The sequence below is a fragment of the Balearica regulorum genome, chromosome 15, assembly GCF_011004875.1.
Source record: "Balearica regulorum gibbericeps isolate bBalReg1 chromosome 15, bBalReg1.pri, whole genome shotgun sequence".
In the NCBI taxonomy this organism is placed as follows: domain Eukaryota; kingdom Metazoa; phylum Chordata; class Aves; order Gruiformes; family Gruidae; genus Balearica; species Balearica regulorum.
The window spans coordinates 7,569,439-7,596,460 of NC_046198.1; the positions used below are offsets into that span (position 1 = coordinate 7,569,439).

Genomic DNA, 27,022 nt, shown 5'->3' on the forward strand with positions numbered 1-27,022 from the left:
AAGAACTACAGCTCTGCCACAGCATCCTGACAGTGGTTCAAGGCAAATTAGATGCAATCAGCCAAACTGAAACCTTTTAAATTAATCTGTTGAAAGACCTGCTGTGAGAGGCTGACATAGGCTGTAGTTATGGTGATGGCTGGAGTGTGGCTGGGGTTGCTGCTCATGCAGAGAGCTGCTAAATCCCTCAAATATGCAGTTTGTCAAGAGCCGACATCTTTTCTAAAGAGCATCATCTCCTCAGTTTCCCCATGTGTATGTCCAGCTTGGACAAGACATGGAGGAAGGCACCTACAGCTCAGCAGAGAGGAGAGATGAGGAGGGAGGGAAAGGAAAGGAGCAGCCTGAGGCATGTGGGAAATGAAAGGATGCAGCTTCCAGCACGCAGGGTTCTTGCTGTGGAAACTGTCAGAGCTGGGGCAGGGGAGGTTTGGTGACCCAGGACCCCTCTCCTGCCCTGCGGGTGGGGACAGTGGGCAGGACCCCCGGAGGAAGCGCTCGGCTTGCAGTGAGCTTTGAGTTCACTGCCATGGCACTCTTGTGGAGGCCTCTGAGGTCCCAGGAGAGATGGGGGACGGGAGTGCTGGGGTCAGTGTGGGGTGACTCCCCCGGCCCTGAGCCAGGAACAGGCTCCCTCCTGCACAGGAGGGAGGAGTGGAGGAGCCCTGTGGAGTCACATTCAATGCCCTTGACCCAGGGTGGCAGTCGCGCTGGTTTGTCTACCACTGCCCCACCATCAGCTGCTGCCCCTGAGTTTCCAGGAGAAACACAGCTGGGAGCCTCTTGCTATGCCAGGCAACCTGTAGAGCCTGCTTCACCTCACCTCCTTTCTCCCTCCTCCCAAAATTTTGAGGTTAAGTTCTAATATCTCATAAAACATCATGTTCATATCATAATTTCAGCTTGCAGAAAGCCCTTTCCATGCAAGGGCCAGGATGCATACAAATTACTGCTCTAAATCTCTAGCTACAATAAAGAAACTTCAGATGCTGACAGTTTACTTGATAAATACCTAATATAGCTTAAATAATTATTTAATGCAGACAAATGGAAAAAGAGAGCATCCATATGCTGTGTTGTAATAAATTACAGCTTGCAACTTGCTGGGCAGTAGCAGCAGCAGCTCTAACGAAGGGCTCCACCACAGCCTGGGAAGGAGGGCTCAGACTGAGGATTTACTACGGGAAGGCCCTACCTGGAGGTAATGTATGTCGAGTGGCAGACTAATAAGAGACGAGAACCCTCTGTAAGCTAAATTAATATGGTGCTGATGACCTTGGTGGAGTAAATGAGCGCTTTGTTCTGCTGCCTGCCCCACGCCAGCCATGGGGCTGAGTGCTGGTGCAGTGGGGCAAGCGCAGCCCCAGGACAGGCTGGTGCTGCCAGGAGCTGGCCGGGGGCTGTGGGCAGAGGAGCGTTTCCAGCAGCATCACTCGCCCAGGTGGGAGCAGAGCAGGCAGCCTCCGCACAGGCTCTCTGAGCAGCACCTTTCTGCTCTCCAGCTGGCAGCTGCATCCCAGAGTACTGTGCTGCATGCAAGTGTTGCTCGCTGCCTCTGCCTCCTGAGCAAAGCTGCATGGGGCTTACAGAGAGCGCTGCATGAGCGTGGGTTAACGGGCAGTGAGTGTCTTCCCCACAGGAAGGTGCAGAGGTCAGGCTGTTGCTGTAGCCCGGAGGGCTAAAAGAAAAAAAAGAGCCTTAAAAGAGCCTTAAGAGGCAAATGGCTCCCTGTAAGCTGAAGAAGCTCCCAATGCCAAGGGCGTTGCTCTGCCAGCAGCAAAGGGTGTTCCCTTCTGGAGCCACTCGTGCATCGCATTCCCAGGCTAATTTTGTCATTTTTATGAGCGTAGCTTTCAGTCTTTACCTCCTTTGAGCTCCATGGTCAATGATCACTTACGGGTTTTTGCTTGGCTTTATATGCTCAGTGGTATTTCGGAAAGTGTGCGGATCTCCTCCATGAGCTCTCTGACAGATTACAAGGGCTGCACTTGACTGAGCTCCCGGTGTTCTGCCGTGTCAGCCTTACAGCAACAGAGGGCTGCGGATATGCACCTTTGCATAGCAGAGGATAAACACAGCGGCAGAGATGGAAGATAAGTGGCAATAAAAAGTAAAATGTGGAGTGCCTGCCCTTTAAAATATATTAGGCAGTTTATAAATAAAGCTCTGTATTTTTAAGATGTATGTGGAATTGTTGAGCCTGTAGCCCTTAAGGAATCTGACCTTGAAGAGAAGAAATACAGCTGTGAGCAGTTTTTGAAATGTTCTAGGAATGGACAGACAGGACAAGTGCTCTTGCTTATTATTTCGGCAGTAGGTTAGGTTTGGGGAAGCAACTCAAGCTCCAGCACTCCTCTCGCTATCAGATAACCACAGTGTGCAGTCAGAGGCAGAGAACTTGGGGGTAAAAATACCGAGTGTCTGGTGAAACTGGCAGGGATCCTTAACTCCTGGTAGTCAGGACAGTCTTGGCTGGGTTGCTTCCTGTGCTGGTCCCGGACAGACAAGCTCTGATGGTGAGAAACTGAACCAGACAGAAACACGCGGCCTGGTTCCCACCACCTCACTCAGTCCTCCTGTGCTGCAAAGCTCTTGCCTGGCAAGCTCTGCTGTTCAGGTGTGCAGTTCCAGCAAGGCTCCTTCCTTCACCCCTCGTTCTGGTAGAACATCTTCTGGGATGCGGAGGCCTGGGCTGTGCTGTACCTCCCCTCCAAGGGTGGTTGAACACGTATCTCCCACCTCCTGGGTCAGTGCCCTGTCTGCAGCAGCAGCCTGTTTGGGGTGAGATGGGCTTTCTTCTGTTACTGGAGCTGTTCTGCTTTGTGTAGGGTGGTCAGCTTTTTGGTGGAGAGAAGGAAAGAGTTTGTGAGAAGGGGACTTGGTTGGGAGCGGGGGGAGCTGGGTTTCAGGTTTTGTTTTGGTGAATACTGAGGAGTCAGCTGCCTTCTCTGGACAGGCAGAAGTTAAGGCCCCAACTGGCAAAAGCAGCTGCTGATTTGGGGTGCTTCTGTTTCAGGCAGCCTGGGGTGAGATCCAGGTCTTGTCTTCTGCTGGGATAGCTCAGTCTTTCTAAAGGGTGAATGGCATCCTCCCAGCCTCTGTTTTCTGGACAATATGAAAAATAGTGGCCCTGCAGATTCCTTTAAGGGTACTGAGCGAGTGGAGACAGCTGTGAGGTGAGCTTAGGGATCTGAGCCGTAGCCGCCTTATTTTAAATTTGTTCTTAGAGAAAACACAAATGACTCCCTATGTGGAGGAGTAACGGGTAAATCGATCCCTGCACGTGCTGATGCAGGGAGCCAGAATCTCCATGTGCTCTAGGCTCTGGCAGAGAAAATGTAAACAAACTCCAGTTTTATGTCTGACCAAGGAGATGTAAATCAAACACGTGTGTTGAAGCCTTTTAAATGTTTTGACATTTCCCAATCCATCAAGGCCTTTAATTGTATTTTGAGTGAGTTGTTCTATATGTAAATACCAGTTAATGTTGAAATTGTTTATAGCCAAATTGTCTGTTTATGCAAATTGTGTTCCAAGATCACAGAGCTTCTATTGCAGAATAAAAATGTCTCTTTTATTTAATGCTAGAAATGTTTCCTTTGGCTGCTGTGGCTTTCACAGACAGTGTGGCTCTTCTGCACTGTCGGAGCACGGTGGAGAGTGCCAGCCTCCACAGGAGGGCAGTTACGGCAGCGGGCAGGGGCACAGCCAGGCTTGGGGCTTGACGGCCGCTCCGACTGCTCATGCTGCAGAGTTAACTCCCTGAAGCCGGTCCCCTGGGATTGTGTCAATGCCTTGTTTCTGCCCGCCTTGCCCGTGGGCGCAGGTACCCTCCACGGACCTTGGGAAGTCTGATGGCTCACACCGCTCGGCTCCAGTGGGTGTATCAGCGGTGCCCAGCGTGCTGCAAACACCAGCCAGGCTTCGCTCTGCTGCCCTGCCCGGCGCGGGCTCAGGCAGAGCCTCTCACTGGCTCCGAGCACCGTTGTGCTCAGGTGAGGACCCGTCAGCTGGCAGATGGTGTTCTCTGGGATTCCTCTGTCTGGCTCATGTGTTAATTCGAGATTCTGGTGCAGAAGGCAGCACACATTAAAAACTGCTCCTGCTGGGTGAAAAATGAAGAGAAATCAACATGCTGGTCCCGCTTGTGCTGTGCCTAAGCAGTAATCAAGATCATCACCTGGAGATAAATCTCTTCCTGCCATCACTCGGAAGAGGAGCAGTTACTATGGGATTTGCCTCCAGGTTTTTAATCATGGGGGAACACATGCAAATTAACGGCTCACCCATGATAAGAATCAATAGTGCTGGAGTGTTTGCAGGCTGTGACTCAGATACGCGATGTATCTGATACGTAGGCAAGGGAGTAGAGTTCACATCGGATGCAAGCGTGCCTCTCTGGCTGCATGCAGAGGCTCTCATTGAATCCAGACACCTCTGGAGCTGGCCTCTCTGCTCCAGGACCTCGCTCCCTTTCTCCTGGATTTTTCAGTCAAACAGCACTGTTGATCTGGCCTTTGTGTTTGCTTAGTGTCAGTGTTCCTTGAGGAATACTGCAGAGTAATAGCAAGCTGCACAGCCTGAAGTTGGGCTCCCGTATTATTTCTGCATTAATATTTGTTGTTCATAAATATATATTCACTCCTATTTATCACAAGAACACCAATTACCAACCATAAATTCTAACTGTGGGGAATATTTCAGTCCAGTTTTATTAAGAAGTGATTTTTAAAAATGTTGCTGAGGCTTTTAGCCAGTTATGTGCTACTAAATATTTAAATCTGTATCTCTTGCTGCATGCTGAATTACAGCAAGGGGATATTTAATGCTCCCATTTCTCCAGCATAAATCTGTGAAAGATTGACTGGAAGAAAAATGCAGTCATGAACAGCCCACATACACGCTGAGTGCTCGCTCGCGCTGTGCACCACTTGTGCGTACCCACTACAGGCAGCGACCCAGCCTGGAGGGGGGTGAATGCCCCCCACAGTCATCCTGGGGGTTGCCCCACTGTGCCGGCGGGAGCGGGGCTGGGGTGCTGCCGGGCCGGGGGACGTGGCAGAGCCGCTCTCGGGCTGCGCGAAGCAGCCGGCTGTCCTGGTCCGGCACGCGGCGTTGCTGCTGTCAGCTGTCATAAGCTACGAGTGCCTGGAGGCCTGTTACCCACCAATTAAACCGTGAGTTTATTGTTCGACCGTGAGCCTGGTTTACGATATGAAAAGCTTTCGACAGTTAAATAGTACTAATATTAACCACTCCCGCATGGGCTCTAACAGTCTCCCCCATTAAAAGTGTGATTAAGAAATTAATTCATCTGGAAGGGATTGGCATGCGGTGCTAAACAATGGAATAATGATTTTTTTTTTATTAAGGCCGAACCCCTGGCTGTGTGGAGAGAGGAAGCCCTGTAGCTCTTGCACAATGGCTACAGCGGCAACTAAAAGTGGTGGGAGAACCAAGCCCCAGTACGGTGCTGGTCGTGGGTTCACAGGGCGAGGAGGAGGCAGGTCAGGACAGCGGAGACTTTGCAGAGGCTGGCGAGGAGGACGGGCTGCCTTGGCCCGCAGCGGTGTTGCGGGGCTCCCTGCAGCAAGTCTCCTCTCTGCTTTGTGGCCCCATAAATGCTTGTAACATCCAAAGAGGCTTGAAAAAAGGGGCACTTCAGGAGGGTGCAGAGCAGCGGTGCAGTGTCTGCTCTTGGCAGGGGGAAACACCTGGGTGCCCCCATCAGATCTCCTGCGCAGTGCTGCGCTGGGCACAGGATCTGGGCTGCCGGCTCTGGGGCAGCTGCACCGCCAGCACAGCCTGGTGCCTCCCTGGCCCCAGACGGCATGAAGGCCAGCGGGTGCTGCGGCCACCGGTGTAGGGCAGCAGAACCCAGTGAGTCTGCAGTAAGGCACTCCTGGCACTGCATTGACCTGCCGCAGAGCTTAGCATACTACAAATGGCAATTAAATTCTGACAGACATGGTAAAAGCTTTGAGATCCATCAATGTTTGCTGGCAGGTGACTCTAAAAAAGCTGTTACTTGCTTCTGAAAAGCAATCAGAGATTACTCTTAAACAGCCCATTTGGGGATGAGCAGGATGCTGGATCTGACAGTTTCCCTCCTGGCATTCCCTCTTCCTGCTGCTGCTCCCACCTATTCTTTTGCTCCCATTTTCTGACCTGTGATGTGTCGTTCATGGTCTGTGATGGATCTCACAAAAGCTGAAGCGTCTTGGGGAGCAGTCCCTTTCCTGCCCCTGCCATTTGTGTCCCAGGCTCCGTCGCCAGCTCTTGCTCTGCGGCAGGGAGGCCCCAGGCATCCCGGCTGCAGGTGAGTGACGGTGGATGCTGCGTGTTGCTGTGGGAAGCACACACTTCCAAACCAAGTTTCATGATTGAGGAAAACTCCCTTTCACCCCTGGAAAATGCCAAAAATGGAACAAAAGGAAAAATGACTTGTGAGACTGCCTCCACGGCAGAGCTGGGGTCTGTTTGGCGGGGGGTGGGACCCCCTCAGCACAGGGGCAGTGCTGGCCAGCCAGGGTGGACTGGCTGTGCCTGGGGGGCTGCTGGGGGAACATGCTGTTTGCCCAGGACAGCGCACGCCAGCAGACTCTGCAGTAGCATCTTCCCAGCTGCTTCCAACCATCTCCCATCCTGGCAAAGAGCGAGCAAGGGAGGGAGGAAGCAGCCTCCAAAGTGGAGCTGCAATGCTCCGAAGAGCTGCTGTTGTTGGAGACAATGGAGGGCAGAGAGGCTTCTCTGTGCCTTGAAGGAGTCACTGTTTGAATGCCAGCAGGAGCTGTGTGCTGCGCTTGCATACAGAGACTGAGAATATTCATATTGTGATTTATCCCATTCTTTTTCTCCATTGATTTTAATTAAGTTCACTCTCTCTCCTGCCAAGCCTGGGGAGCACAAGCAAAAATTAAAAATACTGAAAGTCAGCTTGCTTTGCACTGGAGTCTTCCCAGCCTTCCAGAGAACAGAGGAAAAGGGGGCCCACACCACCACACAGGCATTTCCTGTGCTTTGCTAGTCCCCAAATAATAAACATAAAATTAAAATCCTGTTAGGAGAATCACAAAAGCTATTATAGCTCAGCAGCTGGTATTGACTCTGATCAAATCTTTTATGTGATTTCACAGCATTCTGGGCTACTCACTGTGCACACCCTGATCATGTTAGCTGCGGCTTGATTTTTTTTTTCTCTCCCCCACTGAAACAAAGCAAAAAGAATGGCAAGAAAAACCAATCTAATCTTCTGATATAAGTTTGTGTCACACTTTTAAAATGAGCAGCAGAGTAGCTGGTGCTGCTGTATTCCCTTTGCAGACAGGGTCGCCCAGGGAGTGGATGCTCACTCCTACATTGAATGTGCTGGCCTCATCCCGCACACCCCGTGAGCTTGGGAAACCCCCATAGAGACACTGGCCGATGAGGATTTTATTTCCTGCATCATGTCCATCGCTCAGAGCACATCAGTGATGCTACTGCTGTCCAAAGGGGGTAGCAGGGATGCTCTGTAGTCACCCTTGCATGAAGTAATATATGATGTGCTGGTGCAACATACAACTTTTTAAACAATTTTGACTTTCATCTGCCAACAGCCGGTGCCTGCGGCAAGGCAGGGGTATCGCTGAATCCTGGACAGTGGCCTGGTCTCACCCTGCTAGAGGCAGGGCAGGATGGGCCCAGCTCCGTGGGGCGGCAGGTCGCTGGGGCAGGAGCTGGGCACTGCACTTTGCTGCTGATGGGCCTGCCCGGGAGTGCTGGCAGCGGGACACTGGGTCTCTGAGCTCAAGGGAGTTTGCTCAGTACCTTTGCTTAAAAGCATCTCATTGTTTGCTTTGCTTTTATTCTTGCAGTAGATATTGTGATAGACACTAAGAGTACCAGAAATGAGATGAAGGTATCCCCGGCCTGCATCTCCACAAATTTATATAGCCACAGCTTGTGTAGCTACGAACAGAGAAAGCAAAAACATGGAAACTTTTTGCGTGTCTCTTTCAAATATCACAGGCAAGCAGAAGCAGTCCCCGAGAGTAACTTGCCTTAAATTAGAAACTGATTTAAAAGACCTGCATTGTATAGGTATCTATCCTCATGCTATTTTTCAAGAGTTAGACTCATTCTTCATATCAGATAGGTTGATAAGAGGATAAAGGTACTTTTTATTCAACTGTAATTTTAATTAATATGGTCATCAAATTGGATATGAAAAATTAGGAAACCTTAGCAAAAATTCTGAAGGGATATAAAACAGGACAATTTACTGTTTGCCGATCTGTGCTCTCCTCTAGTCATAGGCAGTCGTGGTGACTTAGTTTTTGATAGATGTCTGGAAATACCTGCAGCAATCTCTTTGCAAAGTTTAATGACCTTGGGTCATTTAGTTTTTGAAATATTTCAACTACTAGGGAATAAAAATGGCAAGATTGTTACAATTACACTCCAGAAGGTCATATCCATCTACCTTTGGCTAAAGGTCTGAATTCCCTCAAATCCCATCACCATCCAGTGGAAGATGAGCCCAGCTTTAACTTGCTGCACGCCTTGCCCAGACAGATACGTGGTGAAATGCCAGGGGCGATGTGATGTTTCATGGTCCTGGCCATTGGCCGGTCGGTATCAACTTGCCGCGAGGGGACAGAAGCCGACCACACTCCATTTTCTCACGTCTTGAACCCACTGGTTATTTCAACCAGAGCAGGAACATGATGGCTCCCAAGGACAGGGTTAAATACACAACGAGAGTGGGAATGGGGGAAGCTCCAGGGCTCCACAGCCAGAACCATTCACTCCCCGTTAGTGGAAACTTCCAGAAGTCTCCTGCAGACTGTGCCCCTGCCTCTTCCCTGCAGCTCCCCAGGGACCAGTGCCCGGCTCTGCACCCCATGCTGCTGCATCCTGCCCCAGAGCAGCCGCTCAGGCTGTGATTTCACAGCCCAGCTGGGCTTCCTGTGACCTTCGTTTGGAGTTGGAAGGTGATTTTTCTCTGCCTCTCCTTCTTCTTTAGCAACATCCTTGGCTTGCTAGCGCTCACAGGACACAGCTGGGTGTTGGCGCTAGGGAAAACCAGGTATTCGAGTGGTTCATGGTAGTGGTTTTGTAAGTGGTCTGGTTGCTTCTATCATGGCTTGAGCAAGACAGAAAGCGAGTGCACTCATCTCTTCCTTGAGGAAATGCTGTTTTGACTGGTTGTATTTTTGGCAGTATGTTCCCGGGTAGAAATCTGAGGTTAGTTCCAGTTAAAAAGCCTTGGGAACTGCTCACTCCCTGTGACCATGTAACACACCTATTGCAAAAGAGCACCAGTCCAGATGCTGGAGCCTCTCACATGTTTTCCGGGCAGAGGCGATCTCTGCAGAGCCCTCCTGGCGCTGCAGTCAGAAAGCACCGCGCCACTCTGCTGCCCACTGACCCTTCCTGAGCTGTGGCACCGCCAGGCACAGTGACGTGTCCCGGACGTCAGGAGAGGAGCTGACAAGCGTCACAGGGACGGAAGGTCTGGAAAACATAGCTGTGCCAGGCACTCGCTCCGCTGCTCACATCTTATCCTCTGCTAATGCAGGGGTGAGCACATGGGGGACACTGCTGCGATCCTGGGGGACAGCCACAGCTGGGGGAGCAGGCTCATGGCAGGCCTGAAACCACAGACTGGGGACACTGTTCTTCTCTGGCAGAAAAGCCGGGAAGAGAGAGGAGCCCAGAGCAACGGGCTCAGAGCGGAGCCATGGGCAGGGTGATGGGGGCGCACGGCAAGGGGCTGTTCTTCCCTGCTGGTGTGTGACTCAGTCGGAGTGGGCTGTCACACCATGGCTCACCACTCAGGAATTTGACAAAGCTGCTAGAGAAAAGCTGCCTGGGACAGCTACAGTGGCAAAGCTCGGGGACACCAAAGGTGCCAGCACCCACAGGAAAGTAGGAGGAAAGTTGTGGATGCTGCACGCAGCCCTGTCTGTCCCCAGCAGGCTGAGGAGTCTCCAGACTCCCTGGGACAGAGCAGATGCAGGCAAAGAGCAGGGGGCTGGATGACAGCCAGATCCTTTCCATGTACGAGCTTGGCACTGGCAGTAGTGAAGTGTGGGTTTGAGACCACTTGCGCTTCCTCCTGGATGTGATTTCCCAAAGTGCCTGCCATGTGGCTTTGCACAGAGCTGGGATGAGACGGGAGAAGTGAGAGGCACTGGCAGCCCCAGGCTGGCAGTGCTGGTGGGCACAGGCTGGGCTGGCTGGTGCCGAGCGGCTGGGCCAGCTCAAGGCAGAGGAAAGGCAACACAAAAAGATGGTCCTAGATGGGAGGTTTTGGTGGGGATGCTGGGGTCAGCGGGGACATGCTGGTGACACCAGGGCAGGCAGTATGCTCCGCACTTAGATGAATGTGTCCTGTGCAGCTCTGTCTTATTACATAAAGAATCGACTTTGGCATAAATGTCAGCTGATTCTGAGCTGCTGTTACACAAACAAGCTTCTGAGTGACAGAGAGTCTTCATTAAGCACATTTCTGGAGTCCTCTTGCTGGCCCTTGCGCAATGTCCACAATGATCATTGCAGACAGACAACTTGAGGCCCAGTCTTTAGATTAACCTATGAAAATCAATTAATTATTCCTCACTTAATCTCGGCCTTTGTATCGTGTATCAATTACGTTATGCAAAAATGGGATCATGACGTAGTCTCAAATCAGTCACTTCTGGAAGGCGGGAGGTAATCTGGCTCTTCCTGGCCAAAGGAGATGCCCTCAGACACAGCCCCTGTCCCTCATCACCACGAACCCACGTCCAGCTGGTCCCCTCTCTGGATGTAGGGCTGGTAGGTGCTGCTCCAGATGAGGGGGCTTGCTCTGCCTCCCTCAGACTGCAGGATTCTGCATTGAGAAGCATTGATCAGGGCCACTTCCATCCTCCAGTGGCCAGGCAGGAGGAAACCTCTTCCAGGGGTGCCTGGACTCTGGAGGAGGCAGCAGTGCAAGTGTCCGAGCTCTTGAGAGGCGCCAGAAGGGCCAGGCTGAGGGATTTGTGCAGGAGCTGCGTTACAAAGAGGCAACAAGGGTTCAGAGTCTTTCAGATGAGTGCTAAATGCAAGTGCATGTGTGAAATGCAGTGTGTATTAAACCTATCCCTCTCAGCAGTGTGCAGTGCCTGGAGCCTGTTTGCTTTGCTGTGGCTCCTTTACTTGCCAACTGTTGAGCTCTGCTAACCTCAGAGGCAGCAGTTGTGGGGACAGTCAGCCCCTCTAACCATGGGTGATTGGGTTAATGGGAACCTCTTAGAGCTGCCAGGAAAGGGTATGTGCACTGAGGTTTGCGATGTCTGTTCCTTTTCTCTCTTTGGTGATGGTCTGCTGGAGGAATATCCCTTGTGGGCTTTGCACAAGCTGTTTTCTTGCTGCATTTCATGGTTGCGTTGGCTGTAAGACAACGCTTCAAAACCAGGGATAAGCCCATGCCAGAGCACTGTTGTCTCTCGTACTGTTGTCACTGATGAAAGTGGCCCAAGCAGCAAGGTGTCCCTGCACTGCGACAGTCTGACCAAACTCTGAGTGCTTTTGGGGGAGAGCTGGCTGTTCCTGCGTGCTGCCCAGCACCTTCCTGGCTGCAGGGCCCAGCGATGGCACCCACAGCTCCTGCGCTGGGCTGCACCAGGACATGGTGGCCACGTCAGCCTGCCTTGGTGTGCCTGGAGCTCTGAGCTCGACCTGCCATCATGGCAAACTATTATTTATGCTTTCAGATACTGCTAACTCACAGATAATTAATGTCAGAAAGCTGCCATGGAGCCGTTGCTAATAGCTCAGCAAAAGGAGACGCATTGGTCAATTAGCGACTATTTGATCTGACAGTACCCGCAAAGGGCAGATCCAGCTGCCAGCCCCCTTGGCTAATACCATTAAGATTAGAGATTTGTCAAGGCTCTGGGTGGGGAGGTGGTGGGGACCATCGGAGGAGGGGAAGGACCCGCAGGCAGAGCCTTTGCCCTATGCTCTCTGCGGCTTCTTTTGGGGCTGGAGCAGGTACCGACTGCCTGGCCCGGGTGCAAAGGTGGTGTTGTCCTGCTGTCCTGCTGTGGGAACGTGGCAGAATTGCGGAGCATCGTCTGCAATGACAGACTGCCCTTTCCTCGGAGATAAACTATGTTCCTCTGGAGAAGCCCATGTTATGACTTTTGCAATATTGGGGAAGTATTAAATTAGAAAGAGACCTCTGAGCAAAGGAGAAGTAATATCTGCATATGTGAAGGCCTCCAACTGTAGACACAGCAATATTAGAGGATTTGTGAAGTTTAATGCTATTCTTTCATCCCAGGGCTGACGCCATAAAATGAGACACCACGATTCACTTGGAAATAAAAATACACAGAGGATGTGGGTTGATCTGTTGTACCCTCTCCCCAGGGGGATCCTCAGCTACCTGAACTGCTGTTTGTTGCTGCAGCTCTGACGCTGGGATCTTTCCCCAGCCCAGCGTCTTGTCGCTCAGGATGCAGCAGGGCTGGAGAGGTGCCCGATTTGCTTTTAGCACCCTGTGCTGCTTTCACTTGTCAGCTCTCAGGACAGTCGGGGATCCCAGCAAAGGAAAGCAGCAGCAGGTAGCTGCAGGGAGCAATGCCTTGAGTCCCAGCAGAAAGGAACAGCAACTGTCAGCCATTGCCAGAAAGGCTGTGGAAGAGGCTCGGGCTGGCTGCGTGGGTCCAGAGAGCGGAGAGATCGGGGTGAGGGTACACGTTACTTCGTGTCTGCGTACGGGCACCAGCCTGTGGATGCAGCCCAGCAGTGGTTTTTCTGTCAGACACAGGCTGGCATGTCTGCAGAAGAGGGACTGATCCCTCCTTCCTTCAGCGCTGGGTAGGCAGAGATTTCCCGTGGCTGTGAGGAGCTTCAGAACTGCCCCAAATGGTACAATTGCCTGAAAACCAGCTCCTGGGAGCCAGGAGCCACGTGTGCTGTGCCAAGGGACTGGTCTGTGCTGCCAGGAGGAGGAACGCTTTCGGAGCCAACGTTTCCTGCAGGACTTGGGCTCCCTGCCGCTGGTGCCAGCCGTGAGTGGAGCATGCCCGTGGGAGCTCGCGAGGAGCTGCTGCCTCCGTGGGGCAGCTCAGTCCTTTGCAGAGCTGTGTGCGTTTCTGTGGCTGTGGTACTTTTTTCTGCCATTGTCTGATGGATGTTGGTGTCAGTAGCTGGGATTATTTTTGCTTTCCCATAGCAGGAGACTCTGATTACAGTCAGTCTCCTTCAGGAAATTGATGCTTTAATATTCAGTCTTGTCCAATGAGGGCTAAATTTTATTCCTAGAATAACATTTAATTAAGCGCTCTGGCTCTCTGTCTGTGATGCACCAGTGATCTGCACAGATGCACTTACCTTCATCAGCTCTTTTAAAACCAGCTGGAACTGAAGTTAGAATAAACTGTAAAATTTATGGGCTGTGCCCTCCCTTTTTAATTAGCACCGTAAGTGTGTGACAAGAGGCCTCAGGCCAGAGGAAGCAGCCATTTACTTGTTTATTGGTACCTATCTTGCTCTGCAGCCTTGTCCAGCAACATCCCCCCCTAGATGGAGCTCTGCAAAAACATTTGAAAGCAAGAAAGCAGAGGTGTCCTGTTGCCCTGCAGCCCCCACCACCGCCAGTCATAAGAAAAATCCCGGGTTTGACCTCTGTGCTGGGGTGGAAAGGAGCTGATCCCACGGTCAGCAGGAAAGAGTGGGATGGGGCACCCAGGCCCTCTCAGCGGGGTGAGAGCCGCATGGGCGCTGCAGGGTGGCTGCCTCGATGGCTAACGGCTGCGTGGCACCTGCTGCTGAGTGGCCTCGGCAAAGAGGAGCCAGCGCTGGAAGCTGTGCTCTGCCAGTGGACCAGCCCTGTGGGCCAGCGCTGCGCTCTCTGCTCTGGCCATGCCTCGCAGCTCTTGCCCTGGCTCTGGGGACTCCAGGGCAGTTCATCAGTACCACGACTGTTTCCCTGAAGCCTACAGTGCCGCCCTGCTTTCTACCTCCCCTCTCCCTCTCCTTGGCTTGCAGAACGAGCAGGGGGATCGGCTTTTGCTTTGTCAGCTCCTTGACACCGGGATCCCCCCTTGTCCTTTCTGAGTGCCCTCCAGCACACCACTCTCTTTTTGGCATCACGGGGTTGTGCTCCAGGATGGCATCAGAAGAAAAACGGATGTTTGCTGTAGGCTGGTGCTGCCTTTGTGCCTGAGCAGTTTCTGCCTTGCTGTACCATGACCATCCCTCCTGTCCTCACAGCTCACAGCTCTGCCGGCCCCTTGCCGTTCCCTGTGGGCTCTGTCCCACTCGGTCTGTACCACTAGCTAATGGATGGTTGATCACTAGATGGATACCGAGCTCGGGTGCAAAATCTGGCGCTTCACAGGTTCCAGATCAGAGGGGACAGCTCTGCTTATCCAGTCTGACCTCCTGCCAAAAACCTGCCAGAGCAGGAGGGGCAAGAGGAGGCAGCTGCCCAGGAGGGTCTGCAGCAGAAAGAGCTAGAAGGGAAAGTGCAGCTGGTTCTTTGAGTGCACCCTAGATATTCAAAAGCCCAGCAGATGCAAGAGGCAGTCAATTGAGCAAAGTGATGGGGATGTCCCTCCTGATGATTCTTTCGTTATCATCCAGAAAATCTTAGGCTGTAAGTAGCAAAAATGTGTAAATGACCAGAAAAAAAATCTGCCTCTGTCATTGCCTGAAAGGGAGATGAAGAGAGATGAAGATCGAGCATCAGCACAGCTGATAAGGCAGTGGAAGAATGCAGGAGAGAAGCTGAGTAAAGCAAGAGGAGTAAGGGCCCAGGGCTGAGGCAGCGCATTTTCATACTGCAGAGGAAAGTACATGTTGCGTCAACATGGTCATTACTGGCTGTACAGTGAGTGAGACGTTACAAAAGGCCTGGGCAGGTTTGCAGACAGTTTGGCATTAATGTATACAAAGACTGTGGAGGCTGTGGACAGAGTTGGAAGCGGGGAGTGATGCTGTGGGAAGGAATGGTATGTCTGAGATACTTCCCAGGGCTCCCCAGTACTGGAAATGAGGAGCAGTGGGAGAACAGAGACCACAGCAGGGAAGGTGCTCTGCGGTGCAGGAGAAGGAGGAGCTCAGTTCTGCTTATGCCTAACTTAGAGGGAAATTAAATGAGTTACTCCTTTCTCTTTTGTTGGCTCTTGGGACATTTTGGGTAACCACTCTGGAGATGACTGGTATGAATCTCTGGCAGCTTTGTTGGTATCACTTGCACCACACAAGAACTGGCACAAGCAACTTCTACTTTCATGAGTATCACGCTGAGACTGGTGGAGATTTTCCTCCTGAGGGACTGAGCGCTTGAGTCCCAGGAAGAGACTGGTGTCTGGTCTGGAGAGCTGGAAGAGCAGGGCAGCTGCTTTCCTGTGTGTGGTACAGGTGGTATCGCACACGGGGCTGTGCTGCCTCATGGCCACAGGACGCTGGCCTATCTTCCACCTTATCCCTGGCCCTTGCAAGTGCTATTACTCCTTTGGCTTCACAAGCACTAAATTTTATATATATATAAAAGACATGCTGTCATAAAATCAGCTAGCTGAGCATTCCCCAATGAAAATGAAATGATGCTGCTCCTCAGAAGAAGTGCTGGTTCTGGATCATTTGTCTATTAAATATTTGGCAAACTCTGACTGCAGACCTAGTGTCATCCTCTCGCTGCTCAGCCCTTGCAGGTCCCTGGATGCAGCCTCCTTCCTGCACCTGTAACGGCAAAGCACCCTGTGCTAGGGGTCTGTGCTGCCAGTTACTGAGTGATCTTTCTTGCCACTAGAGCTGCGCAGTTTGAATTTGTGCTGGTGGATGTGTTTGGCTTTGCAGGGGCAGAGCTCTGTGTTGTTTCGTCAAAGCGGGGAGTCTGTAGAGCCAGCCTAGTGTGGGGTGGGACAGCCTGGTTCTTGTTGTCCGTTGGGATCTCGGCTGCAAGTCCTGCAGGGCAGGGATCCCATCAGCGGCCCTGCCATCTCGACTGTGGTCCAGCTGACAATGATGCTACTCATAGAGAGCACGGATCTCCTGTGCCTGGGCTCGGGGGCTCCGGACCATTTATAAACCCAAGGAAAATGCTGTGAATTCTGCTGCCTTAACAGATAGTCAGAAAGATGTTGGATCAGCTGCTGGCCCTGGGGAAGTGGCAGAGGTAGGTACAGTGCTCAGAGACTCCCTGGAGGGTTGGAGTTAATGTGTTTGACTCATACCACAGGAGCAAAATGTTCTTCTGTCTCAAAGCAGCGCTGGGGGAGCGAGGGCAAGAGAGCTGTGTCTGGCCTGTTTAACAGGCAGGAGCAGGAATGTGGATGTCACTTCAGACAGCTGCTCCTCCTGCTGCAGTGCTCTTGCTGAGCACGATCGTTCCCTTCCCTGCCTGCCCTCACCGCCAGCTCCCAGCGCTGCGGGGGTGAGTCTGGTCTCCCTGCCCTGTGTATCCCTGCTCCTAACAGGGCACATGGAGTTGTTATCCCTGTGCTGCTTCCATTGCAACTGAGCAGAGGCTCCTCTCGGGGAAGCTCGAAGCTGCGATTGCCGCTGGCCGTCCTCTGAGAGGTGGTTGGGTGCAGCTTTTGCTCCGGGACCCCATTGCCATGGAGACTACAGTGCACCGCAGTGGCGCAGGTGTCCGATACCATTACCTTCCTCATGGTCTGACTTTCATGCTGATATGTCTTCAAAGATAAAATGCTTTGATTCTACCTAAACTTAGGAAGGGTTCTCGTACACAGCTGAGATGGAGCAGCTTAGAGAAGAAGCTTTGTTTGGCCAAGTCTCCATAGTTGCCTTGTTTCTGATGCAGGGCTGATGATAGGGAAGTGGGATCCTGCCAGCAGTCCCAGCTCACAGTCTGGCTGTCTGAAGATGCAACCTGAAGTGAAAACCAGGAGCCAAATGACAGCTCGGGGGCGAGGTAGGTGCATCCTGGAAGCACTTGAAGAAAGCTCCTGCTGCCGGAGCGAGCGGTGAACCAGCACAGCGAGGAACCTGGACTGGCTGCGAACAGGAGCTGGTGCATAGCCCAGATCCCTGTAACAGCTTTCCCAGCACTCCCTCGTGTACCGTGCTGATTTTGATGGGCACGTAGCACAGTTTGAGGTTTATTATATTCCTAGAAAGAACGAAGCTTTGAAAGATCCCCCCAAACCAAATCCAAACTGCAGAATAGTCAACTCTAGTGAGCATTAATGCCGCTGAGCAGCTGCCGGCAAGGACAAAGGGGATGGGGTTTGCAAGTTCAGCTCTTGGCCTTTTTGGGGCACCTTGGCTGCTGTGCCAGCAGGTAGAGGAATGTTATAGCTGAGCCTGGAACATTTTGCAGAGGCATTTCTCTTGGCAGGTTTATGATCTTTTCTGCCTCAGCTGGGAAGCCAGCAGGACTGAATAAATCTCCAGGCCAACAAAAGCCCAGGATGTTTTCACAATTGCCAGGATTTTATTAATTTACAAGTACATTATTGAATTCCTTCCTTCCTAACAACAGCTTTCACTTAGATGGGGAGTCCTTTAGTGTGTTTGGGTGTGCACGGTAGGCAAAGCTAGTAAAACTCTGCAAGGAAGTCACCTGCCAAATATTTGTGCCATTAATGCCAGTAAACTGCCAATGTGATAAGGTGGATTTGGTGCTTTCACTTGTCAGGTCTTGCAGCGTTTTGTAGAAGGTGGACAGCCTGCCTGCCCCGCAGTGTGGGAGGACCTGGCCCCAGGAGGGAAGCTGGCCCACGCCACCAGCTTGTGGGGCACGAGGCTCTCGCAAGTCTGCAAGTTCCACCAACATGTAGTGCAAAAAGAGGCTCCTCCTTCATCCTGTTCTCTTTAATTATTTGTGTTTCTGGCCACTAGAGAAGTTAATTTGGCATCTTTGCCTTTTCCAGCTCAATAGTATGACCTGTTTTAAATACATACTGGTACCTCCCCGGAGAGGATCCAAGTGTCCCCAGAACCTGAGCAAGCTGACACATTACTACGACATTTCCCACTGCTTCTGGGGTGAAACACTACTATTTTTTCTGTGTTTTGGGACCTGCCAACCCGTTCCATAACAAGAGTTAACTGAGCTACCGAGACCAAAGAAAAGGGGTGTATTAGACTGGCAGATGGTGTGTGTGGGCCGACTGTCGGGGTTACAGCCCCTGCCTGTACAGGTGCACCTCTGCCTTCGGGAGGGGTGAAAAGCCAGGAGCTGAGCTTTCGCCTCAGAGGTGGGCAGCACATAGAGCAGTGCCTGCAATAACCTGTGATGACGGCGGCTCCATCTGACTCAGAGAGACAGCAGAAGCTTCACCACCCCCGTTTTCAAACCCATCTTTGGTGGGTTGCTGTGTCCCTTGCAGTGAGCAGCACTGCAGTTTTGCATCTGTGATCCAAGCACGTCCCTCGCTAATGGCTTTACCCAACCCCTTAACTGAGTTTCTTTTGCCCACTTAGTCAAGGTGGGCAACAATATTGCTCAAATTTAGTTTGTATCTGTGTTCCCATTTGCGCTTCTCAGCCGTGTTAGGTGTCCCCTCTGTGCACAGCCAGAAGGAGACTGTTCAGCCCCAGCTGCTCCTTGGTTGTGGCTGTTGTGTCAGCTGCAGCTCCCGCTGCTGTGCATCTGCAAGAGAGCAAGGGGCAGCAGATGGAGCTCAACAAATTTCTCTGCAGAAGTGATAGGGCAAGTGCAATTTTTAGGCTGTTTTCTACCCATCAAGAGCTGCTGTCCCAGACACATCTTTTTCATTCTTAGCATTTAATTTACCTTCTCCTGTCCTTACAGAATACCTTCTCTAGATCTCACTTCTTCCTAGTCCTGGTCTCCACCACTGCAGTCTTCTCCTGACCCCTGCCTTTTAGGGCGCATCCATCCTCTGTGGTGCTCTCAGTCAGATCCCATGTTCTGCAACAAGCCTGCAAGGACAGTTAGTGCCTTCACAGGCTGCCTCTCTGCGTGCACAGTGTGCTCTCCATGCTGCAGCCAAGGGCAGTGGTCCATCCTGCCATGATGTGTGTTCAGGAGTACCTGTCCCGTCCCCTGAAGTGGCTCTCTGTAGAGCTGCTTGTTAATCCTAAGCGTTGTTTTCTGCTAGTGGTTGACGCTGCAATGTGCTGGTGCAACTGGCTGGGGCCAGCCCTCGGCACTGAGTGTCTGAGCATCAGTGGCTGGGTAACGAGGAGGGGCTGACGGGACGTGCCATGACCTGGCCCCCTCCCAGCCTGGGGACATCTCTCTGCACAAATCCCCCTTCCCACGGTGCAGCCAGGCAACGGTCGTTGGCTGGAGCTCACCTAGGACTCGGGAGGGCTCCTGCATTGCCATTGCTGTTGCTATTCTGATTAGGGACAGGGTTACGAAGATAGTGTGGTTTGTCTTTTTCCTTCTTAAATGTTACAGGGGTTTTTAGCAATATTTCCTCTTGTATTTTCCTTTACTGCTGTATTGTGCTCCCCACTGGAGCGGGTTACCAGGGGTTATCACAGACTGCAGGCTGCACATCCCAGCTCATGTTTATGGCGAGAATAATGTTCCCAGTGCTTCTCATTTGTACTCCTGAACAGCCAGGCTGGGTCTGCTGAGCATCTCCCAGCCAGCTGTGGAGGAGCAGGTGACAGAGAGAGGCAACTCGGTTCCTGTGCTGGGTGTAAACGAATAACTGTGCACTGGGGATGGGTGGAGCAGAGCCCAGCCAGCAGCAACGCGGCTGAGGGTTTGCTTCGACACAGGAGAGACCCATTTCTACTCTGCTTTGGTCCCAGAGGGCTCCTCTGCCCGTCACCCCCAGCCTGCCTGTGCTCAGGGGCTCCAGAGGGGCAGAAGGTTGGTCTCCACCAGCTGCTCCCCATTGCTGCTGCCGTGCTCGTGGCATGGCCAGCCCGACCTGCCCGACTTGGGGGTCTGTCCTGGTGCCAGACAGCCCGGCTTTCAGGGGAGGAAAACGGGATGCAAGCTAATGCAGAACAGCCTCAGTGATAAGGGCCTCTGAAAGGAGGGAGGTGATGCGAGTCCAAGCTGACACGTACAAATAAAGGGACCAGTCCTGTTCTTTAGAGCCTCTTCTCCTCGGGGACAGGCTGGCGTGGCAGATCCCACCCGGGAATGCTGCGGGAAGCTGGGATGTGAGGAGCTGGCCCAGCAGTGGAGTGTGGCCACGAGGATTCCCACAGCCGATTCCTCCCTTTGGAGTCTCGCGAAGCCGGTGGGCTTGTTTGGCAGGCAGGGCCCCTCTCCTCCAGGTAACAGCGGGAAATATCTTCAAGTGATTAAAAAATTTAAACAGGTTAATTATTTCCAAAAAGAGAAAAGAAAAATTAAAATGGTTTCTGTGGGTACATTTAAAATACAATCAATAATTTATCAGACAATTTTCATTCAACAATGAGGAATTAGGAGGCTTCAAACCCTCCAAAATTTTATCTGCAAGGGAAAATGTTTAAATTATTTATTTTCTTTTCTGTGGCTGGTGCTGGGGGAACAGCCCCACCGACCAGCCCCACGCACCTCTGCACGTTTCCCAGGGACTCCGGGAGCGGGGCTGGGGGCTGGCGGAGGCGTGGGTGCTGCCGCAGGCGTGGGTGCAGGGCTGGAGGGTGCTGCTGGGCAGAGTTCACCCGGGAACCAGCTCACCGGCCCCCTACACCTCCCACATCCAGAGATGGGTGGCCTCGACCCCCCCCACTGCCACTGGGGACCTCCTGGCCCAGGAAGGGGTCTGTCCTTCTGCCTGCACCTTGGCACAGGGCTGGGTTTGTGGCGGGGGCTCAGACCAGGGCTCTCAAGGGAGCAGGGTGCCATTCCCAGGGCGCTGAGTGGCTTTGGGCCGGCTGGATGCCAACAGCAGCGAAGCAGCAAGAGCCCAGCGCTGGGATGTAATTAACCCCTAGGGAATATGGCAGAGTTGGAAATGAAAGAGAACTCAGCTGGAGTTCATCGTCCACCCCATGAAAAAAAATCTGTGTGCCATAAATAATGGAAGGGGCACATGAGCTGCTGCGAAGAATCCTTCATCATCTGTGGAAATATGCCTGGTTTTACAGAAAAAAACAAATACAGTGAATTGAAAATAAATGGCATTATTAGCAGAAAGGGAGTCCCTAATTAACCAGATATAGTCCATTACTGTAGCCTTCAATTCATTAAATTGCATAATTACATAAAAACACTGTTGATGTGCTATTCAGTATATCTGGTATTGTCTTCCTAATAATTAGCTCTATAATTGTCAGTTTGACAGGGTAATTAAAAATGTTTAAAGATGTTGTGTCAGCCTTTTCTCCTTTGCTGAGCTCAGTTGGATGTCTCTGGAAGATGATTTTCTACCTGACTCAACCATGGTTTTGTTTTTGATTTATATCAATATGTTACAGGAATGACCAGACTCATGGATTACTTTGATGTTCCTGCTAGGCTGATTTTTAAAAGTAGGAGAAAAATAACTCCTGATGTCATTTTCATTTACTTTTAGGAAATCTGTAGTCCCATCGCCCTGTTCATGCTACTGGTGACGCGACTTTCCTCCGAGCAGTTTTAGGGATGGAACTTTGTGAAATCTGACATTTGTAGCCCTAAATCTTGTTCTGTAAAACCTTTCATCCCACATGCATTTTTTATGAATGGATTGAAAAACGCAGGAAATAAAGCTTGTAGCTCCAAGTCGTGTGGCTGTGCGCAGAGCAGGGCAGCTCAGCCGGCACGGCTGGCCCCGGGGAGCGGGACAGTGCCCCTGCGCTCGAGGCCGCTCCGGTTTGCGAGGGGCTCTCACACAGGGATGCTTCCAGCTGGGTTGGGCTTGGGTGCAGGCTTGATGGTGGTAAAATGCTGCAGAAAAGCACAAGATCGGCGGGTCTGCGCACCGCTGGAGGGGTGCGGGTGGCACGATGCCCCCGGCACAGTGGCAGGGAGCAGGACGGGAGCCTGGACGTGCTGGGGAGCCCAGGACCCATCAGCTAACAACTGGAGGCAGCCTGGGAACGGTGCACCCAAGCCCTGTGTAGGGAACGTGCTGTCAAGGAGGTGGTTTCTGGACCCCTTCATGGCAATCACTCTCAGTTCTGTTGTTTTAGGGCAGCGACTGCTGCTTTAGATGGTCAAAACCCTGACTTATTCCCCTTTTCAACAAAATAGACCTGAATATTCATTGCTGAGAAGTGATAAATAAATCTGTCCTCACACCCAGGAGCTTTGCCAGCTGGGTTTTGGCTGAATGGGAGTCTGTTTGTGAAAGCTTTCAAGGATTTTTGAAAATAATCTGTTTTGAATCATTAAATGAACCGAGTGATCTGGTCTTCTGGAATAAACAGTAATCACGTGGAAGTGAAGTCTGAACTTCTTTCTTGGCAAAACAATTTCCAACAGTTCTCTCTCTTTCTTATTTTTGTATTTGTGTTTGTGTTTATATTTATGTTTATTTTTGTTCTTGGACACAGTTTCTTACACCACATCTTTTTTGCTATGGCAGGCTCTGTGAAGATCACACACTTATCCAAGTACTTACGGCATTCAGCTGAAGGAGTCCCCTCCCTGCACTCCTGCTCCTCGTAGCCAGAAGCGTGTCTCCGAGTCCAGATGGCCCCGTTCCACCACTCTCTAGCCATTAGTTTGTATTCAGTATTCATAATTGCTTCGCTAACTGAGAAACTTTACAATCTGTTGCAGGCCATTATATGCAAAACCATGCCCAAATAATTGATCCCCTGCCATCCAAATTGCAGAAGTGCTCGAGCGTTTTGTAATCTTACAGAAAAGGTTTGTATTCTGAGTATTTCAAACGTATATTAAAATAAAATTGACAATGAGATAACAAGGCATAATTTTACACCGGCTCTGTCATTAAGGGATCACGCACCCATACCTGTGCACTGAGGCGGTGTCCTGCTGGGAGCGTTATCCCTCTAATGCGCGATCTGGAGCTGAACCGATGCAATTTACTTCTCTGATGTTCCACGTTTGCCAGCCCCATCTTGCCATCGCTGTGACATGCTCACCCGTTCACCACAAAGCTAGCAGAATAGCTCATGCTCGGGCGGGAGAAGGGGACTCGCATTTCGCCTGCGCAGCAGCTCCCCGGAGGAGGCACGTGAACCGTGCAGCCCCAGCGCCACGGGTTTCAGCCCGCTCTCTTGAGCCCGGGTGGGAAGCCGGCTCCGTCGTGCCCTGCAACTTTGGGAAGGAGAGGAGGCTGCGGCACTGTGGAGGGCTGGTGTTAGAGCCTGCCGTGACTGCTCAATGCCTGCCCTGGTTGGGGCATGGGGCCAGCGCCGGTGGATTCAGTCCACACTTGGGAGGTAAGCCGTGTGTGCCCAGAAAGCGAGAGATTTCCCAGAAGATCAAAATGACGTAATGTCTGCCAGGAGTCCCGTCTTTCTGGGACAGTGCCGCCCCAGTGGGCGCAGGGAGGCAGCCTGAGCCCCGTCCCAGCTGCACAGCCCAGTCCCTGGGCATCCAGAGGGGCTGCGGGGACCCAGCTCTGCAGTGCGGCACCGGTAGCTCCACACCCCTCCATGCCGGGCAGAGGCAGCCCTGGCCGCGGGCAGGGTGCCTTGCAGCACACAGGGGTCCGGTTCCAGGCTCCGGCAGCCGGATTGCGCTTGTCGGGCTGGGGGTCTCTGCCCAGCAGGTCTGGACAGCCCATGCTGCCGTGCAATGCTGGAAGAGCTGAGCATGCTGGCTTTCCTCCAGCCAGCAGATCGGGGAGGCGGCGTGCAGCAGTGGAGGAGGGCACAGGGAGAGGCAGGGTGGTTTTAGGAGAAGGGGCAGAGATGATGCTGTTTGCATTACTGCAGGGGCTTCCTCTGGAGTGATGGCAGGCCCTGAAGAATGGCTGTGGCTGCAGCTGGGCTCCTCTCCTCATGCTGCTCGAGAGTGATGGATGGTAAAGCGTGGCAGGTCTACCTGCCCTCAGCTCGTGGTGTGACAAGATGGGTTGTGTGACCCTTTCTCACGGCCATTGCCACTGCCAAAGATTCCTTGCAGCAAGAAGTGAGATTTCCTCTGCTTGTGGGCTTTGTCTTAAGCGAGTCTCTGGGCACATCACGCATGAGTCCTGCATGGCAGAGCCTGGACATGCAGGGCTGTGCTTACCTGGGAAATCCGCCCTGTGTGCCCGGATCGCTCCCTCTGGACCGGTGGGGCTGCGCGGTCTCTGCCCTGCCGAGGGCTCTTGCCACCTCTTAGCCATTCCAAGTGCAGTGGTTGTGACTGCTGGGGCAGAGCCTTGGTGGACAACTGAGTCACACCACCATGGCCATGGCAGGAGGTCTGTGCAGGAGCGGTGTTGGTACGGCTGGCCCCGGCAGTGCTGGTGTGCTGATGTTCGGGTTCAGAACACCTTGTTTATAATGAGTGATTCATGTGGAATGAATCCTTAGGACATGAAGGCAGGGAATACGACATAAACTCTTATGAAGGTTTCCAAACGGAGAACCAGCAAGACCTCCTGTAGGATGATAGATCTCTCCTTAAGTCATAGGAGGAAAGGCTCCTACAAAGAGTAATAAATTCATAAATTCTTCTAGTCACCAGGGTTGTTTCCCACAAAAGAATTTATTGCATGGCATACTTTTTTCTACTCACAATAATGAGATCTGGACTCCAACACGTGACATTTATGACTGGCATTATTTTTTAAAAAAAGGAAAAGACATACGGTCTTTCAGGAAAATATGTGGGACAAATCTCCAGTTCACACATACAGTATATTCATGCTCCAGAAAGGGCAGGCTGGGCTGGGTTTCAACCAGAAATACTTTTGTGAATGCTTTCCTGGGGAAACGAGCTGCAGTGGGAGCACTGATCCTGGATGGGCTCCAGTCTGCTGCAATCCCTGCCACCACCCGAGGTTTTGGAGGTTTCTTGGTCTCACCCATGCCACTAGCCGACGTGCGGGTTGTACACGTAGATGTTCAGTCCCCTGTGCCGTACACATGTTTTCTGGGCCGCCCTCAGACATGGGGCTAGCGTTCTCCCTTCAGAGCGATGCACATGCCACCAAGCTGTGTTTGGGACCAGAGGAGGGGACAACGGCTGCCTCCTTGCTCCAGTGCTCCCGTCTTGATCCCTTCAGCCTGGCACTCCCTCGAGACGCAGACTCTCAGAGCCCCTGCAGAAGGACAGGGCAGGCTGGCAGCTCAGCATGGGGCCTCCCTGGCTTCTTCCAGGCCAGCAGAATGGCTGAGCTGATAAGGAGGGCTTTAAATCTCTGAAATGCTCAGACTGTGGCCCAGCGCACGTCTGGCGCTGCAGGAGAAGTCCCTTGTGCTCTGCACTCCAGAGCTCCCCATGTATCTCCCTGACATCACATGGAAGGACACTTTGAGCTGCTCTTTGCCTAATGGGGTAGTTTGGATGTTACAGCCTAAAATTAAAGAGCTCATTAATTACTATGCTGAAAGCCAGGCTCTCTTTAAGCCTGTTCTTTATCATGATTAATGAGGCAGCACCATCTCCTTCCCCCTTTATGCCATCTTCTGTCCTGCCAGTGTGGGATCCACAGTCCTACCTCCTGCTGCTCCTCTCCTCCCTGCTTGGCAGTAACAGCAAGAGCAGAGTTCATGGCTGAGCGTTGCTCCAAACTCCACACTGCTCACGCTTCCAGAGCTTGAGTTGCTCCGTGCTCGTGCCACTGCCCTTTGATCCTCCCCCCTGGCATTTGCTTCCTGCTGGAAAACACCCCTGCAGCCTGCCCCGGCCGGGCAGAGGGACAGGCACCCGCTGGGCAGCGCTGATGGGGCGAGCAGGCAGCTCTCAGATGAGCAGGTCTCAGACTGGTGCTGACATACTTTCTGGGCTCCATCTGGTCTGGGACTCATGCAGGTGATGTCCTTGGGGGAACTGGTGCTTGCTACCAAGGTACATGTATCCAGTCACCTGTGCAGGAGAGTTGTACCTGCCTCACTTCTGGCGACTCTCCTGTGCTCAGCAAACACAGTGTTGGCATGGCTTGGGAGCATGGCGTATATCTACAGCCTGCCGTGGAGCTGGGATTCCCCTCCTGCGTGTTATGTGCCTGTTCCAGAGGATTCCCAGTTTTGCAGAAAAGGCAGTGGCAGGAAGATGGGCATGCCTGTCTGCAGGATGGTCACTTACTACCTGGGAGTTTCCAGTTAGATTCGTCTGCAGAAAGAAAGCAAAGACATTACTGCGCAGCAGGGCTTGTTATGCAGCTTAAACCTTGGATAGTGTTTTTTCAATAAAATAGATGAAAACAATATCAGTGGCAGCAGCATGCACAGCGCAGTGCAGCTGCTGGAGCCCAGGCTGGATTATGCAGATGTGTCTGTCAGAGAAAGAAACCAGCCTACCTTTGTGCCTTGTAATAAAACTTTACACTTGCTCAGTGCATTTTAATTAACACTCTCTGCCCCTCTTGCCTGTGGGAGGCATCCAAACTCTCTGCATGGTGCTGGCAGGCTCCTGGCTTTTCGCAGCCTGCAGCAACTGCATCAAATGCTTTCAGAACCGTGAGTGAAAAACATCAGCATTAGCCCCTCTCTGCCCTGCACCCTGCACCGCGGAAGGTGCCAGGCCAGCAAACCGTGCGACAGCAGCAGAGGGCCAGGAGAGCATCCCCATCTGGGAAACAGCTGCCAGACAAATCGCCCTTTGTGAGCCCAGCAGCGTGTGGGAAAGGACATGCAGGCAAAACCCGGTTTATGGGAAAAGATTAAAGTTCGACCCCCACTCTGCCCAGATGGAGGATGCGACTGTCCATTTTGGGGCTGGGGGAAGGGAAACAAGAGGCTGGCAGAGCACATGGTTACCCTAAGGTGTGATATGGGCTGCTCCCTCCCAACTGCCACTGTGTGCAAAAGATGTGACCCTTCCTGGTACAGTGTGTGCATGCAGAAAGACCCATCCCATGGGACACCCCAGAAATTGTCTGCATACATAACTGACAAATGTGCTCTCTGTGTTAATCTCTTAAGTTTATGTACATCTGGACCTCAGTAACATCAGGAAAGAAAACCTAGGAATTACACTGCAAAGTTGTTTGCAGGATAAATGCATCTAATGGGACAGGATTTATAAATGCAGTGATGGAATTTGGTGCGATGAAGC

At 52.1% G+C, this 27,022-nt stretch overlaps 1 long non-coding RNA gene across 3 annotated transcripts in view; it reads left to right on the top strand.

Annotated features, from left to right (window-relative positions):
• LOC142603933 (uncharacterized) overlaps positions 1-27,022 on the top strand; it is a 175,999-nt gene that overhangs the window by 90,045 nt on the left and 58,932 nt on the right. For 2 of the 3 annotated variants that reach the window (XR_012837824.1, XR_012837822.1), the window contains exon 5: positions 22,425-22,726. The exons of the other annotated variant lie outside the window; for it this stretch is intronic. This is a non-coding gene — a long non-coding RNA (uncharacterized LOC142603933). Of the gene's footprint in view, positions 1-22,424; positions 22,727-27,022 lie in introns of those variants that run through there. 3 annotated transcript variants of the gene reach the window in all.